The sequence below is a fragment of the Marmota marmota genome, unplaced genomic scaffold (assembly GCF_001458135.2).
Source record: "Marmota marmota marmota unplaced genomic scaffold, marMar, whole genome shotgun sequence".
In the NCBI taxonomy this organism is placed as follows: domain Eukaryota; kingdom Metazoa; phylum Chordata; class Mammalia; order Rodentia; family Sciuridae; genus Marmota; species Marmota marmota.
In genome coordinates, this window is record NW_025999990.1 from 19,777,807 (window position 1) to 19,784,303 (window position 6,497).

Here is a 6,497-nt window from a genome sequence, read left to right on the forward strand (position 1 = left end):
CATTGCGGTTTGTTTTTTTTTTTTTTTTTTTTTTTTTTTTTTAAATGTGGTGCTGGTGATCAAACCCAGTGCCTCATGCATGCTAGGCAAGTGCTCTACCACTGAGCCACAACCCCAGACCTGCATTGTGGTTTTAATTTGCATTTTCCTAGCTGGGCATGGTGGTGCATGCCTGTAATGGCAGCGGCTTAGGAGGTTGAGGCTGGAGGATTGTAAATTTGAGGCCAGCCTTAGCAATTTAGTGAGACCCTGAGCAACTAAATGAGACCTTGTCCCCCCCTCCGCCTCCCCCCCCCCCAAAAAAAAGACTGGGGATATAGCTTGGTGGTAGAGCACTTATGAGTTCAATCTCCAATACTATAAATAAATAAATAAAATTAAAAAATTTCCTTTTTCTGATGATGGCATGAGAGAGTGGTTAAGGCTTATGATTTTACATATTATTGAAAAGTTGTTGAAGAACAGACTGACTTATTTTCTTAATGGAGAATGGTTGAAAAAAATATATATAAAATGTCTGTTATTGGACTTCTGTTCTTATAATGTCCTTTTTTCTTATGTCACTTATACTTCTTATTACTAAGGCTTTATAGTAAGTCTTGAGAATATGGTGTATAGGTCTTCCAGTTTCCTTTTCCTTTTTCAAGATGGGTTTAGTTATTTATTCTAGATTGTTTTTTAACTTCTGTATTTTTTTCCTTAAAAAAAAGAAAAACCTTTGTTGGGATTTTGATAAGGATTACATTAAATCCATATCTCAAATTGAGACAAATGGTCACATAAACCCAGTTGACATTTGATCCTGGATATTCTGAATTTTTCCCAGTCATTTTTTTTTTTCCTCTTTGTACTTCAACTTAAATACCTTAATTTGTTCTATTTTCACGTTCACTGCTCATTTCTTTCAGTAGTTAAACCTACTTAATGAAATCTTTAATTTCTTATACTATATTTTTCATTTCTAGCATTTCCCTGTGGACTTATATTAAAGCTTTACTGTCTGTGATGAAATTCTCTTTCGCTGTGCATGTTGTCTATCACTTTCTTCGAATCTTTTAGTGCTTTTATTATAGTTATCTTAAAGTCTGTGTCTGATAATTCCCACATCTGTGCCTTCTCTGATCTGAGTGTATTAATAATTTCATTTTTGACTATGTTTATTACTTCCTATGTTATAATTTTTCATTGAATGTTGAACATTTATATAAAAACAGCAGAGATTAAAGTAAATATTACCTCTAGAAAATAGCCCTGTGTTTCTCAGGTTAGTCTGATAGAACATGGGCTAAGTGGATAAGGTGTGTAGTTGAACTCGTTTTGGCCTTTGTTGCAACTTTAGTTAAATTTATTTTGAGAAGACTTTATTTTCTGCAAGGTTTGCTGTCTGTATGTGATTTTTAAAACCTTTTTTTTTGGTTTGGTTACTCAGTTTCTGAGCCACCAGCTTTCTGGACTATGGGAGAATTGCTTGTTTTGTATTCCAGCTGTCTGTTACTTGGTCTTTTTCAGGCAAGCTATCATGACTAGTGAGGTATTTTTCTACAAGTAATACCTTCCCAAGGGTTTGGCAGTTCAAAATCCAGGGTATCTGGGTGAGGTTTTTCTCCTTTCTGTACTGTCCTACCTCAACCTTTGGCAGTTGAATGTGAGGAGTTTATTGGATTGATTTCTCTCTTTCTTCTCCAGAGGGCAGATTCCTTACATTTTGGGGGGGGGACCTTAAGCTTTTAAAAGGAGCTCCTGCAGCTTTCTAGCCCTGTTCTTCAACCTTTGGCATACTTTGGCAAGCACTTAGTGACGGCCTGTGGGAGTGAAGGGGTGGATGAAGTTCGCTCTTTGAGATCTTGGAATTCTAATTTGTCAGTGTACATGTTGCCGCTAAAATTCATTACAGTGTAGACTGGTTGTTCCTTGCTCTCGTCTGTGGCAAGGTTATTCCTCTTTTTAGTCAGTTCACCAGGAAAGAGACCATTCATGGGCCTCTCTTCTGTCGAGGTGTCATAGAATTTAGTTCCATTCAGGTTACTTTGCCTCCTTAGCTGTTTGATGGTTCAAAGAAACCAAGATTTTGTAACATATCAGGCTGGTTTTGGTTGTTAGAATGAAAGTGACAATCTGTTGTAATTTTCTTTACATCCTGATCAGAGAAGTGAAACTCCACTCTTTGGAATATTTTAAAATATATACTCTGATAATATGTACCTGATACAATTTTTGTTTTTTCACTCTAGTCATTTTCTATAGTATTTCTCAAGAGTTAGATTTTTAAATCTTAATTCTCCAGTATTGTCTTCAAGTAGTAAGTGGTTTTATCTTTAACTTCAAAATTGAACTCATGCACGTTAAATTATTTGAACTTGTAGATTCCTCATGTGGAATATTTACTATTGAAATAAAATTAAGGAATTTTTCTAGATAGGTTGCAGTAATTCTTTGTAGTTCAAGTTTCTTAAAAAAACAGCTAGAAAAGCCATGTAATTTACAAAAAGTAAGCATTTAAAGATAGAAAACTCGAAATAAAAATGATTAAAGTAAGTAAAATTCTGCATTCTTTTTTTATGGACACAGGATGAAGGGGGCCTTTGGGCTGGAACCTGGGGCTTAAGTAGTAAATTGAAATGTGACGGACCTTTAAAAAAAGGGAAAACCCCGCAATATAGTTGCTGAATTCAATAGTTCAACTGTGCAGAAAAGATGAATCAAATCTCAGAAAAGAAAATTGAGATTTCTTTTAGTCCTTTGACTTTGAGGTAAAGATTCACTATGGGAGGGACATTGAGAGCAATAGGTGAGAATTGGAAACCCTTGAGAAAGAGGTAAATACACCCTAATGATTTTCATCTTACCCACTACTTTCTTCCCCCTCAAAATCCCTGTCAAATTCTGAAACTGCTTAGACTAAGAGACTGAACATCTAAACCAAAAGTCTTGTATCTAGGTGGTAAGAAGATAAGGACCTGCTATTCTTTGAGATGAAAGTTCTGCAGAACCTCACCCAATAACAGAAGCCAACCAGAGGTGGTGTTCATAACAATAATATAACCTAGCAGTATTCTATGATTCTAGCATTATAGAGGAAATAATAAAAATATATGCGTGAGATTGCAAAAGGTGAAGGATGAATAAAGAAATTAATCAAAAGTAACCACTAAAAGAAGAATGTGTAATGAGAGAATAGAGAGATTGAATAATATGACTAATTTTGATAAATTCAAAAGAAGACTAGAAAATGCATCATTAAACATACAGTCAAATTAGAACTTAAATAAAATGCAAATAGGCTAAATATTCCAAGTAAATGGCAAAAATTACCAGACTTAACAAATAGCAACACACCAACTGTTGCTTTTTATGAGAGGCACATCTTTTAAGTACTCGGAAAGGTTAAGAGAAAGTAGTAGGAAAAGATAAACCAATGAAATGCTAACTGAAGGAAAGAAGTTGTAGTTATACAAATTAGGCAAGATCTAATACTATAAGCAGTAGTCATTAAAGAGAATCACATTTTATAATATTAGGGTGTTGATTTACCAGAGAGTTACCACAATCCTAAATCTGTATCCAATAACAGTTTGAACATCTATAAACCGAAGTAATTTTTTGACTGCATTAGAAGGAGAAACAGACAAGTACACAATGATGTATTTGTGAGAATTTTGAGTATATTTCTCAAAAGTTGATACAAGAAGCAGGTACATAGAAGATATATACATTGTGGTCGATAGACTTGATGTAATCCTAATGTAGAACACTAGAACAGTTAATGATGAATTAATACTCTTTACTCTTGTAGTGGACATTGTACCAGAATTTACCATATCATGGATCATAAACAAAGCCTCAACAAGTTTCATTGGATTTTAATAATTGTGTTCTTTGAAGAAAGTATATAATACTAGAAAAATATGTAGCCTTAAATTTATGCAGCAGAAAAGAAAACGCTTTCTTAAAGCTTATAGAAAAAGAATAGCACAACAAACTTAAAGACAGTAGAAGTAAGGGAATAATGAAGATAAGCAGAAATTAATGAATAGAAAATAATCCTACCATAAAAAACAACAAAGCTAAAAAAAGTATTATATTAGTGTAATTGATAATAAATTAGCAATACTGATTAAAAGGGAAGGAGAAGGGAAGAAATCGGGGGAGAGAATAAAATTTCCAAATATTAGGAATGAAAAAGGATACATGTGTATAGATCCTGTAGTCATTAATTAATGCAAGGAATTTATGAACAATTTTATATCAGTAATATGGGATAGGGAGAGTAAAGCAGGAGTATCGAGTAGTCAAGTCTTAACCAATCAATAGTAAGAGACACTGTCCTTAAGGTTTGTTGAGTCCTTTGAAAGGTGGCTACTGTGAGTTGAGTTGTCTTATAGGTGGTAAGTACTGAGCAGATTTTAAATTTGTAGATAATTTAGCCGAAAACGGGGTTAGAGCTAGTGCATCATTTTGATCCTGTCTAATAGACTTATTGTCAGGTGCAACTGGCCTTGTTAACTTTGTAAGGACCTTAAGCTTTCATGGTGGTTATTTTTAGGTCTCTACATTATCTACATATAATGAGCAGTGCAAAATATCATCGTGATTAAGAACTTATTCCTCTGACATCATACTGTTTGATTCAAATCCTAGCATTGGTGCTGAAGAGTTGTGTGATCCTGATATGTTAGCCAAATTGTCCCTTGAACTTCTGACACCTTTGTTTCTCTCTAATCACTTACAGCTTCTACCATCTGGTCGATAACTCCTTCATACATATTATTTTTTCCTGAGTGTAACTTTCCCTGAACACTCTCTCTGTGTTACCACTTAGCTGTTAGATCTTGAGATCTTTGTTTCTACTTGCTTATTGGGCATAACTATCAGGAAGTTTCATTGGTACACCAAACTTAGTTTAACTAAAATTAAATTTAATGTTCTTCTAGCATTTGTATTTTGTTCAGTTGTATTTTCTTTTTTTAAAAAAATTTATTTCTTGGTTTTAGGTTGACACGATATCTATATTTATGTGGTGCTGAGGATCGAACCCAGCACCTCATGCATACTAGTTGGGCACTCTACCTCTGAGCCACAACCCGAGTCCCTCAGTTGTATTTTCATTTAACCTTTTGTTCAAGCAAGAATCTGCAGTTTTTAACTTTTTCTTCCACATTAGGTAAATTTTATTTTCCCAGTATCTGTTCTTTCCTTTTGTTTATTATCATTCTCTGAAGGTTGATCTCTTCTGCCCTTTCTCCCCCATCCTTGCTGGGCCAGTTTTTTGCCATAAAGGACTTCTCTTCCTTGCGTTCTTCCCAGCCTGTAGTACAAAAGTATAGGTAAAAAACACAGAGCAGGTTTGGGAACAAATAGGTAAATACAGGCATAATAAATGTGCAAAATAAAAATTGTTGAGTTTAAAAAGGAATGAATAAATGGCAAGCAGACTTAAAGGAAGCTCAGGTGTTTCATCAGTCATCTGGGAAATGTTTTCTGATGCCTGTGGCAAAAGTTAGGTATTTACCAGGTGTGGTTTTCATGTCTTTTGTTCCAGCAGCTTGGGAGTCTGAGGCAGGAGGACTACTTGGGCCTAGGAGGTTTGAGGCCAGTCTGGGAAATATTGAGACGCTGTTTCAGAAAAGAAACAAAAAGTTGAGTTGTTTCTTTGTGTACCTGTAATTGGCATTACAGTTTCTCTTAGGTTATCATGTGTACTTTAATCACGGTAATCTTCTTCACTGTTCTTGACCATCCTTTGCAGAGGGGTTATTATTATTCATTCCCTATGGTTTAGTACTTTGTGGGTTTCATTTTGGATTCTGACTCCAACCAATTGTAAAATAAAAGTTTTTGAAACAGGCAAATTTGGGGTTACAGATGATTCCAGGCTATGAATGATTAGGGAAGAAATTCTTAGTAGATGGGTACTATTTATACAGAGGTAAAATGACGGTATCTGGGATTTGCTTTGTTTAATAAAATTATGATAGAACCACATTTTAACCATTTTAATAAGAGGGAGAAGCAGTGCTGTTTGAAAAAGTAAATAATATTATGTGTAAAAATGATTTCCAACATAGTCTTTTTTAAAATAAATTTTTTAGTTATTGATGGACCTTTATTTTATTTTTTCACATGTTGTTCTGAGAATTGAACCCAGTGCCTCACACATGCTAGGCAAGCACTCTACTACCGAGCCACAGCCCCCAGCATAGTCTTTTTAAAGACTTCTACATTATTTTAACTTTCATACATCTTTTTCAGGAATGACATACTCAGTTGAAAAAGTATAGTCTGTGAACCAAGAAAGATGAAGATGTGGTATTAAGAAATAGGAGCTTCGCCAGGTGTCGTGGCGCATGCCTGTAATCCCAGAGGCTGGAGAGGCTTGAGGCAGGAGGATCGAGAATTCACAGCCATCCTCCGCAAAGCAAAAGTGAGGTGCTAAGCAACTCAGTAAGACCCTGTCTCTAAATAAAATACAAAATAGGCCTGGGGATGTGGCTCCATGG

General features: G+C 34.9%; 1 protein-coding gene across 5 annotated transcripts in view; it reads left to right on the plus strand.

Moving 5' to 3' along the window:
* Smad2 (SMAD family member 2) overlaps positions 1-6,497 on the plus strand; it is a 92,649-nt gene that overhangs the window by 20,179 nt on the left and 65,973 nt on the right. For 2 of the 5 annotated variants that reach the window (XM_048806262.1, XM_048806261.1), the window contains exon 1: positions 6,268-6,421. The exons of 1 other annotated variant lie outside the window; for it this stretch is intronic. The gene's annotated coding sequence lies outside the window, so the exon portion shown is untranslated. Of the gene's footprint in view, positions 1-6,264; positions 6,422-6,497 lie in introns of those variants that run through there. 2 more of the 5 variants (XM_048806264.1, XM_048806260.1) reach the window with 2 other exon arrangements.